The 19696-nt window shown below is 34.7% G+C and overlaps 1 protein-coding gene across 2 annotated transcripts in view; it reads left to right on the plus strand.

Annotated features, from left to right (window-relative positions):
• The window catches only part of LOC107507429 (S-adenosyl-L-methionine-dependent tRNA 4-demethylwyosine synthase TYW1), a 182541-nt gene that overhangs the window by 49265 nt on the left and 113580 nt on the right, over positions 1–19696 (plus strand). The window lies entirely within an intron of this gene.

Consider the following 19696-nt stretch of genomic DNA (forward strand, 5'->3'; position numbering starts at 1 on the left):
TTAACCTTCGTACATTGTGTCTTGCTTCTTTTCCCCACTCTACTCTCCACCTGACAAAATCCTACCCATCTATATTAGGAAAATAGAAACCACCCTGGGTATTTTAGCAAGAACAGATTTAATAAAGTAAATCATCTAAGTGCTTGTAAAGCCATTGGAAGGCCTGGAGTGGTGAGGGTCAGAGAGAACTACTTCTGGCTTTGAGAAAATCAAAAAATACTAGACTCACAAGACACTGCTTCAAGTGACCTAAGGTACTGGCAACAGTAAAGCGAATGTTGTTCCAGGAGCTCACTTGGAAGCTGCTGCAGACTCGGTCTTTGCTGTCTGCCCTCGTGTCTGCCAGCTGCTGCCAGAGACGAATAACAGCTTCTTCTTGCCTCCAAATCATGCATAAGTGACTCTCATTGGTGGAGTCTAAATCAGAACCCTTCAGACATGGGAATCTGAGAAATTTGGTGTTAGCGTTTCTAGCCCCTGCTTTTCATCAGAAAGGCAGAGTAATAACAGCACAGTCTACCTTTTTGAATACTCAGTATCTACATACAACCTTCTACCTGTATTTACATTTTAGAACAATCTAAACAAAAGTATTTGTTTTTGCCTAGCTTTCAATTATTAATGCATATAAGGGGAGATGTATTCACTCTCCCTTCTAAAAAGGGAGAATACTCTTTTGAGATCTTATACCTAAAGGATGACATTATATAGTTAACTCCTACCAACCCATCTTATATAAAAGAGTTGTAGGAGAGGTTAAATAATGTTATATATCAAAGCAAGAAAGATGTTACATATAGTTAAAACTCTCCTCATACTTGCACGTGGTCACCTGGTCATAGTTGGTCTTTATAACTTCTTTCTTCCACCAGCTAGGCAATGTTTCCTTTGTGTTCCATTAGTACCTCAGTATAATGGTTTCTTACCAGGTAGGTAATCTAGTCTGTCAATGAAGAGTTTGAGCCAGTTGTGGCACCTCCTACAATCTTTTCTTAACTTTTACTACTGTACATGAGAATACTAAGAGATGCCCCAGAGATCCCCTCGGTTCCTGACAAAATGTTTGTTTATGTGGCATGATGAGCTTAAAGGAGCCAGGTCAAGAACTATGGAGGGTCTGCTATTTTACTCTACTTGGCAAACTAACAAGTTAGCCTGGCAGAATTTCATAGATGTTGACAGAGGACACAGGACTCCTAGGTCAAAGACAAAGCATGGTAGATAGCTTGAGTTTCATGTTCACATGTTCACAAATGCTATGAGGTTGATGTGGAAGTGAGCCTAGGGGAATGCTGGGTACACAGTGGGTTTATGTTATAGCTGAGAAACCCTGAACTTAGTAAACTCCCAATCTTATAAGAGGGTTGCTTGTAAACCTGCCCAACCTTTAGCTGGGAGGGAGGCATTATTTTTATTACGCTGGTTAGGAAACAAATCTGCCCTCTACACTGGAGGAATATACTCTGTCTTCCAAGGCTGTGTGTTTTATAGACATCCTTGAAAAGATAGTCTGGAACTGAAGCTTATCTAGGAGGTACAGAGCTACCATGAAGAACTGTCTTAACATAGCTTTCCTGGAATATGGCGGAAGCATTCTTTCCCTGGGAACCTGTCAACTAGAGTCATTGTTCTAGGGATTGAAGATAGCAGCGATGGAGTGAGTGGTATGTTGGTGGTAAGAGTGAGAGGAGCCACACTTACATCCACCTCTAAAGCTCTGTCCAGTAGGACTTTCTGCAGTGATGGTGATGTTCTATATCTGGACTATACAGTACAGTGTACTAACTGTATACTTTACCTAACCTAGTATATAGTACTTGATACCTAACTACATACCTGCCTAACTATGTAATTCCTACAGCTACTAACCATGTGTGACAAAGGAATTTTAAATTATATTTAATTTTAATTCATTTAAAATTAAAATTTAAATAGCTACATGTAGCTAGTGGCAGCTTACAGCATAGCATAGTTCTAGACCTTTTGACCATGTTTTATAACTACCTAAAACAGCTTTCCTTATTTCCCATCACAGGAAGTAAATTTTGGCTACTTTTGATTCCAAAGCTCTTTTTCTGTATCTCTTCGAAAGCCGTTATCAGTTTCTTTCTCACAGTACAAAGGTAATAATGCATATGCCTTATTACCCCACTGATATATGTATTCTGATTCATTTAAAAATGACCTTTTTTTTACTGCAGAAACAATATCTGTAAGTTGTGTAAAATGAGAAAATTTAAACAAGTAAGGTAAAAAATTCTATTTCCATCATAGCAAAATTAGCATTAATACATGTACTTTCTTTGTATGTGCATTTTTAACCTGAATGAGGTCATACTGTATATACTGTTTTATAACCTGTTTTTTGGAAGAATTGAATATCCAGTTTCCTTTCAATAAATCTTCATCTCATCTACTTACCCGGAACATATTCAGATTTCCTTAATTGACTCCCAAATGACCATTATAACTGGTTGATCCTCACATTTCATCTGGTTTTGTCTGTTAAGTCTCTTTTATAAAAAGGCCAGTCTTTTCTTTCTCTTTCTTTTTTTAACACGACAATTTGTCAAAGTAAAAGACTAGACCAATTTTGTATAATATCCAACTGAACTTTCTCTGGTTGTTTTTTTGTTTTGGAGGCATTTTTCTTTTTATCCTTAATATTTCTTGTAAAGGAGAAGGTTCATTTAAAGGCTTGGTTGGTATTTATCATATTTTGTATTATCATATAACAAAGATCTTGTTAATTCCATTATGTGATATGTGTTGTGTCACATCAGTAGATTTTATATCTGGTTGACCCACCATTAATGGTATTAATTGTCTATTAGAATGCTATGAAAAAGTATATAATATCAAATTTAATAACCTAGAAGAAATGGATAATTAGATATAACCTCCCTAGACTGAATCAAGAAGAACTAGAAAATCTAAATAGACTGATCAGAAGTATGAAAATTGAAACAATCATCAAAAACCTACCAAAAAGTAAAAGTCCAGGACCAGGTGGCTTCACCAGTGAATTCTAACATACATTCAAAGATTTAATACCTATTCTCACTCTTCTAAAAAAGTCAAAGAGGAAGCAATACTTCCCAACTCATTTTATGAGGCCAATATTACCCTAATACCGAAACCTGGTAAGAATAACACACACAAAAAAGAACACTACAAATCAGTATCTCTCATGAACACAGAAAGAAAAATCCTAAATAAGGTACTAGCGAACCAAATATAGCAACATATTAAAAAGATTATACACCACGATCAAATGGGCTTCATCCCAGAGGCACAGGGATGGTTCAACATACACAAATCGATTAATGTGTTACACCACAAATCAATAGATGGAGAAAAAGCCTTTGACAAGATATAGCATCTATTCATGATCAAAACACTTACAGAATTGGTATAGGAGGAAAGTACCTTAACATAATAAAGGCCATATATGACAAACCCTTAGATAACATTATACTTAATGGTGAAACACTAAAAACTTTTCATCTAAGATTAGGAACAAGACAAGGCTGTCCACTATTATCACTGTCATTCAATTTTACTTTGGAGGTCCTAGCAAGTGCAATCAGGCAAGAGAAAGAAATAAAAGGCATCCAAATAGGAAACGAAGAAGTCAAACTGTCACTCTTTGCAGATGACATGATTCTCTAAATAGAATACCATAAAAACTCCACAAGAACACTACTAGAAACAATAAGCAAATGTAGTAAAGTTTCTGATACAAGATCAACGTTCAAAAATCCATAGCGTTCCTATACTCTAATAATGAAGTGTCAGAAAAAGAAGTGGAAAAAATAATTCCTTTTACAAATGCAACAAAAAGAATAAAGTATCTCAGAATAAATGTAACAAAACATGTGAAGGACCTATATAATGAAAACTATAAGACCCTATTAAAGAAATCGAAGAAAATAAAAGATATTCTGTGTTCTTGTGTTGGAAGAATCAACATAGTTAAAATGACCTTATTACTTAAAGCATTACACAGATTTAATGTAATCCCCATCAAAATACCTTAGGCAATTTTTAAAGAAATAGAACAAAAAATCATCAGATTTGTATGGAAGCATAAAAGACCCCAAATTGTCAAAGCCATCCTGAGAAAAAAGAATGAGGCTGGAGACATCACTCTGCCTGATTTCAAATTATACTACAAAGTGACAGTAGTCAAAACAGCATGGTATTGGCAGAAAAACAGACACACAGACCAGTGGAACAGAATCGAGAGTCTAGAAGGAAACCCATAATGTTCGACCAAACACCCAAAAACATACAATGGAGAAAGGAAAGCCTCTTCAATAAATGGTCCTGGGAAAACTGAAAAGCCACCTGGAAAGGAATGAAACTAGACGTCTATCACCGCACACCAAAATTAACTCAAAATGGATTAAGGACCTGGATATAAGACCTGAAACAATCAAATGCATAGAAGAAAACATAGGACCTAAACTCAGGGAACTTGGACTTAAAGAGGATTTTATGAATTTGACTTCACAGGCAAGGGAAGTAAAAGCAAAAATAAATGAATGGGACTACATCAAACTAAAAAGCTTCTGCACAGCAAAAGAAACCATCAACAAGGTAAAGAGACAACCATTTGAATGGGAAAGTATATTTGCAAGCAACATATCTGATAAGGGCTTAACATCCAAAATATACAAAGAACTCATACAACTCAATAACAACAGGAAAACAAATGATCCAGTTAAAAAATGGGCAGAGGACTTGAACAGACCCTTCTCCCAAGAAGACATACAAATTGCCAACAAACATATAAAAGGATGCTCATTATCGCTAGCTATTAGGGAAATGCAAATCAAAACCATGATGAGAGACCATCTTACACTGGATAGAATCACTGTTATCAACAGAACAAGTAATAACAAGTGTTGGAGAGGACACAGAGGAAAAGAAACCCTCATACACTGCTGGTGGAACTGCAGATTGATACAGCCACAATGGAAAACAGTATGAGGTTCCTCAAAACACTAAGAATTGATCTACCATATGATCCAGCAATACTTCTACTGGGTATTTATTTACCCCAAACTCTTGAGAACATATATCTGAAAAGATATTTGCACACCGATGTTCACATCAGCATTATTCATGGTGGCCAGGACATGGAAGCAACCAGTTTTCTACAGTAGATGATTGGGTAAAGGTGCTGTGGTACATATATACAATGGAATATTACTCAGCTGTAAGAAGAGATGTATTGCTGCCACTTGTGACAACATGGATGGACCTTGAGATAATCATGCTAAGTGAAATAAGCCAGACAGAAAATGTTGAAAACTACATTATATCACTTATATGTGGGGTATAAACCTAAAATCAACAAAAGATGTTAATTGTGACCACTGAAACAGTATAATAAACATTCTACTCCCTCCTTTGTTCAGTTACGTGTTTCTCTCTGTTGCTAGAATTTTACTTTGGCATTATTTAAAAATCTAGCTTCTCGTGTACTGAAAAAGCTAACGCTGTTTTTTTTTTTTTTTTTTTTTTAAACGCCAGTAGATAAGTACTGTCTGAGATAATTCTTAATTAGGGTTTGTAAAATCATATTTTTAGTTCTGTCTTATGTATTTATTAGCTAGAGATATTTGTTTACTCTGAAATACAGTTCTTATTGCCAAGGCAGGATAAATGCTTAATTCTTTCTCTTAGTTACCAATTTTCAAGTATAAGTTTTAATACCCCTTCAAATGGTGACAATGTTTCTTCCCTTTTTTGAATATCATTATGTAGTAATGTATTTTCATCAATTCGGTTCATCATAGTTATTTTCATTTTTAATCCTCAAATTTTCAGTTTGATGGAATGATGGAAATTTTCCCGTCTGACTCCTATGTCTCCTCCTGCCTTTATTTTTTATTTTTAGTTAAAAAATTTTCAGTTTTAAAAAAGTATAATCAACATACAGTAAATTCTGTGTATTTAGGATAACACTGTGCTGATTTTTGAAGTACGTATATATTAATGAAACCATTACCAAAATTTTTCTCTTTGCTCCTGTCCCCAGATTGCTTCCTGCCTCTGTATATAAATTTATATTTTATAGTTAGTATATTCATGCATTATGTTCTCTCTTTGATCTGGCTTCCTTCACTTGGCATAATTATTTTGAAATTCATCCATGTTTTGTGTATATTGGTACTTCACTTTTTGCTAAATATGTTCCATTGTTTGGATATGCCTACAGTTTATTCATCTGTTAACAGACAGATAGATTATTTCTATTATTTTGCTGTTTTATATAAAGTCAGTGCTGTGAACTTTGTGTATAAGATTTGTACATAACACTCATTTTTCTTGGGTATATACCTTGGAATGGAATTGCTTAAGCATATGTTTAGTTTTAGTAGCTATTATGAACAGTTTTCCAAAGCAGTTGAACTCTTATTTCAATTTTAACATTAGTTGTCAGTTAACTTCTTTGATTTTATAATTTTACCACTTTTTTCCCTCAACAAAATTCTTGTTTTCTAACATTGACATACTTACTTATTGTCATTAACATAACAATGGTGAACTGTAGACCTCTTTCAGGATATGGAGGTCAAAACTGTTTTTATAATAATGCTGTAATGTTATTTGCCTTTTTGCTGTGTAGGCATTTGAACTGATAGTGCGAAAGCAATGGTGGGTAAATATGTTGACCCTTTAGTATGAATTAAGGCAATGTACCAAACTGTACTAGTAGTCAAAGTACATGTGCGCCCTGTTTTTTTTTTTAATGTTCATTTCACTTAAGAATTACCTTGATGAAGTAGCAAACATTATTTATTAAAAAAATCTCTACCTTTGAATATCTGTATTTTTATGTTCTATATGAAGATAGAATGCACTTTTGTTGCATTCCAAAGTATATAGTTGTTTTCAGGAAAAGCATTTGTACACTTTTGTTTAAGTTGTAAGTTGCTGTTTTCATGGAATGCCATTTTTACATACAAGAACTACTAACTATGGTTATTTAGGCCTAGTTATTTGGTAGATTTTTTTTTTTTTTAAATAGTGAGCCTGCCGCTTCAAGGACACAATTGAAAGTATTTGTTGCTAGTAATAAAATTTGAGCTTTAAAATGAAAATTAGAATTTTGGAAAACTTGTATTAGTTGCCATAATTTGACAGCCTCCCAATAATGATCAGATCAGTTGTGAGATGAAAAAGTGTCATTTAAAAAAATATGCAATGAAGTATATCCATATTTGAAAGATCTGCATACCTTAGTGAACCAGCGTTTTCCAAATGATAAGTGCATAATGTTATAAAATCAAAGTGCAAGTAGGCAAGTAAATTTTAATGCAATGAAATATGAAATGTTCATTAATATGGTTTCAGATTCCACAGCGTATAAAATTACTACTAGTCAAGTTTTGGTATGATATCAAAGTGGAACATTCAGTTTTTTGAAAAAGCTATTAAAATACTGCTCTTTTTTTCCTAGCCGTGTATTGTGTGAGGCTGTATTTTGTTCATAGAGCTTAATCAAAACAACATCACCAATTGGAATACAGAAATTTTTGTATTAAATCCAACTGTTTCACACTGTTTTTTGTTTTGAAAAGTTTTTAATAAAATTATGGCATTGCGTTAATACATAATGGGTTTATAATTATAAATGAAATATTAAAACATTTTAAACTTTTGTGGTTCTAATATCTAATATTTAAATATTGATTGATATAAACCACATTAATAAAAGTTTCTTAGTGTCCTTGATAATTTTTCAGAGGGGAAAATGGTTCTTTGTACTTCCTTCTTTCTTTAGAATGCATCTCTTTAAGAGTGTACATTCAAAATATGTGTTCTGAAGTTCTTTGGAAGAAATTGTCTTTCTGTGTGATTATGATGACAATTCGATATTTACTTAATATATTTGAGTTTGATTTCAGTTTAAAGAATTTTTAAAATTTATTTATTTTTTTGAATAGGTTAAGTTTTTGTTTTTCTAGGTAAACGTTATAGGGTAATGTAAAAAAGATATATACAATGAAGTCAGAATCATGTTTCCTCTGACTCACTTAGTGCAGAATACAGTAAACATATATTAAATATCTAAAATTAAGATATTTGCTAAGTTAGAGAAAGATAAATACCATATGATTTCACTTATTTGTGGAAACTAAGGAACAAAAACAATAAACTAATCAAAAACAGACTCATAAATATAGAGGACAATCTGTGGTGACAGCCAGAGGGGAAGGGAGCTGGGAGAAAGAGGTGAAGAATTAAAGAAGTACAAATTAGTAGTTGAAAGTTGGTCATGGGAATGGGGAGCATGGCATAGGGAATGCAATTAGCATTAATGTAATGGCTAGATGGAGATCAGAGGAGAGAGAGAACAGTTAGGAGGATCATTTTATAAACTATATAACTATCTAACCAATGTACTGTATACTTGAAACTAATAATAACATAAAATTAAAGAACAATGAAATAAAATCAAGATATTTGCCTGTCTACTCAAGAGAACTGCAGTAATCACCAAATGTTAAAAGGATTTCATTATAATAAACCAAAAATTGATCTAGAGTGCTTATCTGTTACATGGAATGTGAAAGCTCTTTGAAAACTAATAAATTATCACTGTAAAGAATTTTTGCCTTTAGGCTTGGAGGTGAACATAATTAATATAAATGACGTAGGAGTCTATTAACCAAGTAGCCCTCCGTGAACCATGATGCCCAGTATTAACACCTTTGTTTAATCCTCTAGGCTTGGCCATGTGACCTGCTTTGGTCAATAGGATGTTAGCAAGCATGATGTGAGCAGAGACTTGATAAATGCTTCCACATTGAGGCTTGTCCTCTTGAAATGTTTCCTCTGGGAATCCAGCTATCATGCTGTAAAGAAGCCAGTCTAGATTACTGGAGTGGAGGAGGAGTGAGTAGCAAGGCATGCTAGCTAGCATTAATTATCAGAAATTTGAGTGAAGTCTTCTTGGATGTGTACCCCAACCATACTCCCTCTGAATATAGCTGCATGAGTGACCTCAGCACACACCACAAGGAGTGGAAGAACCACCTAGCTGACCCGCAGAATTAATAGAGAAAATAATACATTGGTGTTGTATTAAGCCACTGAGTTTTGGAGCAGTGTGGTATGCAACAGTTGGTACCTGAACCAGATAATGTTGGCTATGGTCATGGTTTGCTGCTGATTTGGTAGGTATTAAATATCTTTGTGGCAGGGAAAACAGTGAAGAATGACAAAGCTTGAACGGTCGAAAGCCCTGAATCAAAGCAACTCTCATGATATAGATAGGGATTTAGTTGAGAATACTGAGTGAGAAGCACAGGAAGTGTGATCCACCCTCCCCCCACCCCGCTCCAATCCCTTAGTTCTATGTCAAGGAGTATTTGCCTGAAAGATTAAGGACCTGGAAAGCATTCTGCCAAATGCTTTGTGGTTTTACCATCTTCATTTTCTAAACCTGTATCATCAGAATGGAATCCTAGAGAGTTGGAGATTCTTTCAGCCAGAAAAACAACTTTAAGGTCACTGATGGAGGAAGACTTGCCCATTTAATGATCACTTACTTTAATTGACAGTCTATTTTCCTATCCTTACCATTGCAGTCCTAGTTTGGAAAATAAATGACATTTATCATAAATATGTGCATGCATAGCTCATATATAGCATACATAATATATACTTATGCACAGGTATACAACATATATAATGTATAGCATATATCACATGATACAACACTTTTTATTGTGAACGTGGCTTTGTTACTGTTGAGTAGAAGTGGTAATATAGAAGAATCACAAGGGCTACCTAAGTCACATGTCACAGGGAGTAGAAGAAATGGAAATGTTACACTGCTATATCACTGTCAGTTATCCAGAAAATATTGAATGCTCGTTATGTGCTTGGATAATGTAGAAAGTAATAGGGATATGAGGGAGGCCTACTCTCATCGAATTTATAATTCAGCCTGGTGGAAAAGGGTCCCTTTCTTGTCTTTACTTTGTATGCATTTTCCTGTTTCCCTCTCCCTATCCCCAAATAAAACTCAAACTCAGATCAGAAGTTGATTTGACAATAGTCATTTTATATCCTTACTGATTTTGTCTACTTGTTCTATTACCTAGAAAAGAGTGTTGAAGACTCCAACTCTACTTGTGAATTTGCCCATTTCTCATTTCATTTCTATTAATTTTTCACCTCACGCATTTCGAAGCTCTGACATTAGGTGCATACACATTTAGAATTGTTATGTCTTCTTGGTGAATCTACCCTTTTATCATTATGTAAGGTCCCTTTTTACCTGTGGTAAGAGTCTTTAAAGTTTACATTGTCTGATATTAATATAGACATCCCACTTTCTTTTGATTAGTGTTTACGTACTGTACTTTTCCTCATCCTTTTGTTTTAATTTTCTTTAGCATTTCTCTTAGAGGTCTGCTGGCAATGAATGCTCTTGGTTATTTGTCACTGGAGAATGTTTATATTTTGCTTTTATTCTTTGTTTTTGCTGTATAAAGAATGGTGGATTGACATCTTTTCTTTCAGCACTTTAAAAATATTGCTCCATTTTCTTTTGGCTTTCATGGTTTCTAATGAGAAATTCTTAGTAATTCATATTATTGTTCCCTTACAGTGAGTACTGCCAGACATAATAAATTGGAGGAGGGGAGTGTGTATAAGTCTTATTGAAATGCCTGACCATAAGTAAATAATGAAAGAGCACACCGTCAGCACTTGAGAATAATATGAAGTAGAGTGCATAGTGAAGTTATGCAGGTAGCAGTTGGAAAAGTTGTTACAATCTGGTAAGGAAATATAAGACAGTACCTAAACTTGTGACCTTATATTTGGTGAAAAGAGTCACAAACTTGTGGATGATGCTGATTCAAATCACTTGTCCTTACCAAAAATACTTTTCTTTATTATTAAAATAATACATGTTCTTTGTAAAAACTAAGAAAAATATATAAAATAATAAAAATTATATTCCATCTTGCAGAAACTTTGGTATATTTCTTTTCAGCCTTTTTTTACTATTCACCTTTTGATCGTTTTTACATATTTAGAATCATTGTATATGAAGTTTTGTTTGTTATTTTCACCTAACATTATATTACATTTTCCTATTGAAAAAAAAAATTTTAAGCATATTTAATGACTGTTATTGGTGAATGTGTTAATTTAATTTGCCATTCACTTAGTGATGACATTCTTTCTATTTTTTCCCCTCACTATTATAATTAATTATATGAAGAGTGTGTTTTTGCATGTTTTATTAGCATTTAAATTTTCCTTAGAGTCCCAGAGGTGACATTACCAATTGTGAGGCTTTGCTAATGATCTTTTCTTACAATTTTCTATGAACTGTTTGTAAAATTGATAGCTAAGGTTGAATCTGTCATTTATTGAAAATATTTTTCCTAGTTTATTTTTTTGCCCTTTTTTTCCTTTTGGTGTACTTAAATTTTACATTTTTATTTATTTTAATCCATTGTTACCTTTGTGTTTTCTTTTTTTTTAAGTTTTCAGAATTTTTTCTCACCGAAGGGTTTGGAAAATAGTTACTTTTATCTTTTATACATTTTTTTGAACTTTTTTTTTTCTATTAAACATGAAGTTTACCATCTTAACTATTTTTAACTGTATAGTTCAGTGGTATTAAATACATCACCTTGTTGTACAGCCATCATCAACATATATCTCCATAACTCTCTTTATCTTGCAAAACAAACTCTATTCCTACTCAAAAGTAACATCTCTTTTTTCCCTTCCCCCAACCCCTGATAACCATAGTACTTTCTGTCTCTGTGATTTTGACTAAATACCTCATGTAAATGGAATCATATAGTATTGGTCTTTTTGTGACAGACTTATTTGACTAAACACAGTGTCTTCAGAGTTTGTTCATGTTGTAGCATGTTGTAGAATTTCCTTTCATTTTAAGGCTGAATAATAATATTTCCTTATATGTATGTATATACCACATTTTTCTTCCATTCATCCATTGATGGACACTTGGGTTGCTTCCATTAGTTAGCTATTGTGAGTAATGCTGCTATGAATATGGATATGTAAATATCTCTTTGAGACCCTGCTTTCAATTTTTTGGGGTCTATACCAGAAGCAGAATTGTTGGATCATGTGGTAGTTCTATTTTTTATTTGTCAAAGAACGACCATATCATTTTCCACAGTGGCTGTACCATTTTACATGCCCACCAGTAGCATACAAGGGTTTCAATTTCTCCACATTCTCACCAGCACTCATTATTTTTTCTTCCTTCCTTAGGAAAGGCAGGCGGAAGGACGGCCGGAGGCGGGCGGCGGGGAGGGGAGGCAGGGAGGGCGGAGGGAGGGGGGCGGGAGGGTGAAAGGGCGGACCGGGCAGGAAGAAGGAAGGGACGGACGGCCGGCAAGGAAAAAGGACACGGAAGGACCGGAAGAAGGCATCAGGAAGGCAACCCAAGGACCACGTACGGAAAGGAAGGAAAGACAGGAGCCAAACCTGCCGACGGAAGGCCTTACAGGCAGGAAAGGAGGGAAAGGAGCCATGAAGTACAAGCACTATTCAGGGGATTCCAGGACCATCCTTCCGTTCCTTCCTCCTTCCCTTCCTTCCATCCTCCCTCCTCTCCTTCCCGTCCTTTCCTCTTCCTTCCCTTCCTTTCCTTCCTTTCCTTCCTTTCCTTCCTTCCTTCCTTCCTTCCTTCCTTCCTTCCTTCCTTCCTTCCTTCCTTCCTTCCTTCCTTCCTTCCATTGATGGCCACTTGGGTTGCTTCCATTAGTTAGCTATTGTGAGTAATGCTGCTATGACTATGGATATGTAAATATCTCTTTGAGACCCTGCTTTCAATTTTTTGGGGTCTGTCTCTCTCTCTTTCTCTCTCTCTCTGCGCGAGTGATAACGCGACATCCCCTCAGCCGCAAAGAGCAACGCCGAAAGAGGGAACGCACGACGAAACGAGAAGAGAAGGGGTCAGACAGGCAAGGCCGCCACCCTTTCCTTAGGCTTCAGTCAGTCTGCCGGACGTCCGGCCGTCCTTCCTTCCTTCCTTCCTTCCCTCCCTCCCTCCCTCCCTCCCTCCCTCCCTTTTTCTCGCTCTTTCTCTCTCTCTTTCCTTTTCTTTCCTTCTCCTCTCTTCTCTTCTCTTCTCTTCTCTTCTCTTCTCTTCTCTTCTCTTCTCTTCTCTTCTCTTCTCTTCTCTTCTCACCATTCTAATGGGTATGAAGTGGTATGTCATTGTAGTTTTGTTTTGCATTTCCCTAATGGTGATATTGAGCATCTTTTCATGTGTTCATTGGCCATTTATATATCTTTTTTGGAGAAATGTCTTTAAGTCTTTGACCAACTTTTGATTGGTATTAGTTCTTTGTTAAATGTTTGGGATAGTTCACCAGTGAAACCGTCAGGTCCAGGACTTGTTTTTGCTGGGAGGATTTTGATTACTGATTCAGTTGCTTTGCTACTAATAGGTTTATTCAGGTTTTCTGTTTCTTTGTCATTTAGTTTTGGTAGGTTTTGTGTTTCTAGAAATTTGTCCATTTTAACGAGTTTATTTTTTTTGGCATGCAGTTGTTTATAGTACTCTCTTATATTTTTATTTTTGTAGAATTAGTAGTAATGTTACCACTTTCATTTCTCATATTAGTAATTTGAGTCTTCTCTCTTTTTTTCTGAGTCCATCTAGCTAAAAGTTTGTCGATATTTTTGAAGGCCAACTTTTTGTTTCATTGCTTTCCCTCTATTTTTGTATTCTCTATTTTATTGATCTTTGCCTTAATCTATATTATTTCATTCCTTCTGCTAGCTTTGGGTTTGTTAATTCTTTTTCTAATTCCTTAAGTTGTAAAGTTAGGCAGTTGATTTGAGTTTTTTTTTTTTTTTTAATGTAAGCATTTCTAGCTATAAAATTCCCCCTTAGCACTGCTTTTGCTGCATTCCATAAGTTTGATATGTCTTTAATTTTGTTTTCATTCATCTCAAGTATTTTCTAATTTCCCTTGTGATTTCCTCTATGATACATTGGTTGCTTAAAAGTGTTTTGTTTAATTTTCACAATTATGTGAATGTTCCAGTTACTTTGTTTGTTTTTGATTTCTGACTTCATCCTGTTGTGGTCAAGGAAGATACGCTTTGTATGACATCTGTCTTTTAAAATCTATTGAGATCTTAATTTGTGGCCTAGCATATGGTCTGTCCTGGAAAATGTCCCATGTGCTCTTGGGAGAAATGTATATGCTGGTGTTTTGGGGTAGAGTGTTCTATATATGTCTATTAGATCTAGTTGGTTTATTATGTTTAAGTTATCTATTTCTTTACTTCTGTGTTGTCCTCTCCATTATTGTGAATGGGGTATTGAAGTCTCCAGCTATTATTGTAGACCTGTCTATTTCTCCCTTCAGTTCTGTCCAGTTTTGCTTCTATGTATTTTGATGATCTCTCATTAGATGTGTAAATGTTTATAATTGTTATATCTTCTTACTCGATTGAACCTTTTATTAATATATAATGTCCTTTGTCTCTCATAAACTTTTTTGATTTAAAGTATGTTTTGTCTGATATTAGTGTAGCCCTTTCTGGTCTCTTTTGGTTAGTAGTTGCATGGAATATCTTTTTTCTATCTTTTAACTTTCAACCTGTATGTGTCTTTGGATATAAAGTGAGTCTCTTGAAGATAGCATAGATTTGGATCATGTGTTTTTATTCATCCTGTTAATCTTTTGATTGGAGAGTTTATTCTATTTACATTTAAAGTAATTATTGATAAGGAGGGACGTCAGTCATTGTGCTATTTGTTTTCTATATGCCTTAATGCTTTTTTGTACCTCATTTCCTGCTCTCTTCTGTTTTGTTGATTTTTTTTTGAATTGAAATTTTAAAATTTCTTCTTAATTTCCTTTTGTGTATATTATAGCTATTTGTGGTTATCATGGGAATTACATTTAACATCCTGAAGTTATAACATTTTAATTTGAATATAGCAGTTTAACTTTAATAACATACAAAAACTCTGCTCCTTTACAGTTCGTCCTTACCACCTTTGGTTATTGATATTACAAAATTCCCTCTTTACATACTGTGAGCCCCAAAACATAAACTGATAATTCCTTTAAATGCTTTAATTTCCTAAATTATGTAATAAACAAGTTTTGGAGTGACAGACCAAAATTATAATAATACTAGCTTTTCACTAATTTCTTTGTTTAGATACATTAATTTCTTAAATCATGTAGGAAACAAAAAGTGCATTGTTACAATAATGTCAGCTTTTATAATTGCCCATTTAGTTACCTTTTTTGAGATCTTTATTTCTCCATATGCCTTTGGAGTACCATTTAATCTCTCCTTGAAGGACTGCCTTGAGCATTTCTTGCTGGGAAGGTCTCATAGTCAGGAACTGCCTCAGCTTTTGTTTATCTGAGAATGTCTTGATTTCTTTCTCAATTTTGAAGGACAGTTTTGTGAGATATAGATTTCTTGGTTGACAGTTTTTTTCTTTTAGCACTCTGAATATATTGGCCCCCTTGGTTTAGGCCTCCAAAGTTTCTGATGTGAAGTCTGTAGATAATCTTATTGATGATTGCTTATATGTGATGATTTACTCCTTTGAAGATTCACACTTTGTCTTTGTCTTTTGAAAATTGGACTGTAATGTGTCTCAATGTGAGTCTCTTTGAGTTCATCTTACTTGGAGTTTGTTGAGACTCTTGGATATTTATATTTATGTCTATCATCATGGCATGTTTTCAGTCAATATTTCTTCATATATTTTCTCTGCCCCTTTCTCTCTTTTCCTTCCAGACACCCAGATGCACATGTTGTTACACTTGATGATGACCTTCAGGTTGCATGGGCTGTTCTTTGCTTTTCTTTATTCTTTTATCCTCTCTGCTCCTCAGCCTTGATAATTTCCATGGTCTTATCTTCAAGTCCACTGATTCCTGTGCCAACTCAAATATGCCTTTGAAGCCCTCTAGTGAAATTTTAATTTCAATTATTATACCTTTTAGCTCTAGAATTTCTATTTGGTTTTTCAGAAGGCTTTTTATCTTTATTAATATTTCTGTTTTGTTCACACATCATTTTCTTGACTTTGTACACATCTTCCTTTAGTTCTCTGAGCATTTTGAGGAAAGTTTTTCTTACATTCTTTCTAATATATCTGCCATAAAATATTTTTCAGGGAGAAATTTTGTTGAATTATTTTTTTCTTTTGACATATTCCTTGTAATTTCTTTTGTTGTTGAACACTGGGCATTTGAATATAGTAATGTGGTAACTCTGGATCAGAGTCTCCCCTTTTCCCAGAGTTTGTTGTTTTTAAAAAAAGTTTTGTAGGCTGTCTCTGTAATAAGGATCAGGCTGAGTTATAAACTTAATGCCACTTTATGTCTTTTCTGAGCCTTTTCTTAGACATACACAGTCACTTTTTATTCTCCTCCAAATATGCAGTTACTTTTGAATGTCTTAATCCTTAACGTGAGGCTTCTGAAAGGGGAAAAGCAAAAAATGAAGGGTGATGAAAAAGAGAAGGAGTGGCCTTTTAAATCTCCTGGAAGTCACTTCAGCTGGGGGGGCGGGCAGAGACTTACAGAAATGGGGGGAGGTGCAAGAACATCTGTCCAGCATTTTGTCTATACCTCTGTGATTACAAGCAGCAATCAGCAGAGCACAGATCCCTTATATGTTGAGGACAGGATCCTTTTTTTTTACCTACTCTAGCTCCCACAAGCCCTGTGCAGCTACTCCAGGAAGAGGTACACAGCTGCCTGCCATGTGGTTGGTGGTGGGGTATGGATAGCTTCTACTGTGCTAAGAGCTGGAAATTCACCATTTAGGCCTTTCCCTGGAAGTTGCAAGCCTTCAACAGGTTCCAGAGTTTCAAAACAGTGATATCATATAAATTCTCCAGTGCAGTTACTGTCCAGGTGGAGAAACAGATGCCTGTTGCTTCCTGCTCCTCCATCTTCTCCAAATATTCCTATTTGTAGTTTTTTTTTTTTTAAGCAATTTGTTTAATTAGTTTAGAATTTATTTTGCTCTAGTATATGAAAAAAGTTTCTAAGTCAGGGGTCAGCAAACTGAACATTAGAAGCTCAAAATAAACCAAGCAGAAATAAACATAGCTGAATGGAGAAATTTTAAAAATTTTACATTTATAGTTGGGGATGTCACAGCTCTCTCTCAGAAAACTGCTAGAAGTACCAGACTGAAAATCAGCAAGGACATAAAAAATCCGAATACCACAACCAATAGTAATCTAATGATATATCTAGAACACCACCCAGCAACAGCATGATATACATTTTTTTCAAGTACTTATGGAACATTTACCAAGATAGACTATAACTTAGGCCATAGAACAAACCTTAGTAGGTTTACAAGAACTGAAATCATAGTGTGTTCTCAGACCATAATGGAATCAAACTTGAAATTAATAATATAAACAAAAGGAAAATCTCTATAAATTTGTGGAAATGAAACAACAAATTCTTAAATGAGCCATAGGTCAAAGAGGAAGTCTCAAAGGAAATGAAACTATACATGGAACTAAATATTAATAAAAAGAAAACATATTATTTATGGGATGCAGCTCAAGCAGGGCTCAGAGGGGAATTTATAGCAATAAATGCTTATGCTAGAAATGAGGAAAGATCTCAAATCAGAAATCAATGAAAACCTAAATAAATCTAAATTAAAATAACTGTTCATGTATTGAAAGATTCATTATAGTAAAATGTCAGTTTCCCCCACATTGATCATAAGTTTAATGCAAATTCTATGAAAATGCCAGAAAGGTGTTTGTAGGAAGAGACAAGCTTATTCTAAAATTTTTAAGGAAACTCACAGACTCTAAAATAGCTTAAACAATGTTGACAAGAATAAAGTGGGAAGAATCATACACACTCATATTGTAGTCTACTCTCTTGTCTCTAATCAGGACTGTGTGATATTGGCTGAAGGATAGACATATAAATCATTAGAACAGAATAGAGATTCCAGAAATAAACCCACAAATGTGTTTAACTGATTTTTATAAAGTCAAAAGCAATTCCTAAGAGGAAGGATAATCTTTCCAACAAACGGTGCTGGGGCAATTAGATATCTATAGCCAAAAACAAACAACCCACCAATAGCAGCAAACTATACTAAAAGTGTACACACACACACACACACTACACACGTCATCTTAAACTACACCTTATGTAAAAATTAACTTAGAGTGGTTAGTGAACTTAAATCTAGAGTATAAAAGTATAAAACTTTTAGAAAAAAATGTTTTTTAAAGAAAAACAGGCCATTCTTCTCCTTACATGTCTCTCTATCCCTTTATCCTTTTTGCTCTTCATTATTCAGTTTGGATATCATAGCTCTGGGAAGCTCTCACTGGTCCTGCAAAACTGGCTGGATTAGTCATTTAGTCCTTGGGCTCCAGTAACACCATGATTGATATATATACATATTTATATGAAAATGTGTGTGTGTGTGTGTGTGTGTGTGTGTGTGTGTGTATTTTTTTTCCTCCGTGCTCAGCATATGAGTATTTTCATGTTTGGGGAATTTCCTGTTAAATGGGCTTTGTTTGGAGCCAGGGTCCATTGCTTGCCCAGAAGCCAATGAGAACAGATACTGCTTCTTGGTACTGTGCCCTAACAACCTGGATGTCATCTAGGATAGTCATTCACTTCAGCCTGAGGGTTGAGTTAGGAGTGAGCAATGAAAAGGGACTGTGACATGGAGAATTCATTCTCATGCCCTTGGCAACAGCATGTGTTTTCAGGGGTGGTACTGGTTATAGTATCCAGAGAGTGGTGTTGTCTATAAGCAGATGGATTGTTAGAGGTTCGGTGGTAGACCTGCAGTCGTATTCCTCCCTTCTTTTCTAGATTCTCTGAGGCATGAGAACCTTTCAACAAATTCCTTTTCCATTTAGCTAGAGTCAATTTTTGCTTGAAAAAGAATCTTGATTGGTTCAATCACCCTATCATAGTATTTCCATTTTGCCTTCTTATTTGCTGTTTCCTTACACCAGATCATAAGTAGGGGCTTTGTCTTACTCATCACATACATTCAACACAGTATGCTTGAGGTATAACTTCACAGTAAATAATGAATATGTGCAAGTCTTCAACTCTGTTACTCCACTGGCATAATACTTTGTAGAAATTACTCTGGGTTTGGATTTGGTGGACTTTTAGTTTTAATACTATTTACAAAATTTGAATATTTTCTTTATCTTCTTGGATATTTTATTGGGAATTCAGAAGAGAGTTTGTAAGCACCATTGTCTTGAACAGTGTTTTTCATCATTTCTTAATTTCCTTAATGCAAGTACATTTGACCCTTAAAAAATGTGAGAGTTAGGCCTGCTGACCCTGGCAATCAAAAATTCTCATATAACCATTGACTCCCCCAAAACTTAACTGCTGATAGTCTACTGTTGACTGGAAGCCTTACCAATAACACAAATAATTAATTAACACATATTTTGTATATGTATTATTTACTGTATTCTTACAATGAAATGAGAGAAAAAATGTTATTAAGATTTTAAGGAAGAGAAAATACATATGTGGTATTTATTTTTAAAAAATTTGCTTACATGTGGACCCACACATTTCAAACTCATTTTCTTCAAGGGTCAACTGTACTGAGATGGATGGGGAACGTCTTTTTGTCAGGACAAAATAAG

The sequence above is a fragment of the Rousettus aegyptiacus genome, unplaced genomic scaffold, assembly GCF_014176215.1.
Source record: "Rousettus aegyptiacus isolate mRouAeg1 unplaced genomic scaffold, mRouAeg1.p scaffold_m13_p_8, whole genome shotgun sequence".
Taxonomy (NCBI): domain Eukaryota; kingdom Metazoa; phylum Chordata; class Mammalia; order Chiroptera; family Pteropodidae; genus Rousettus; species Rousettus aegyptiacus.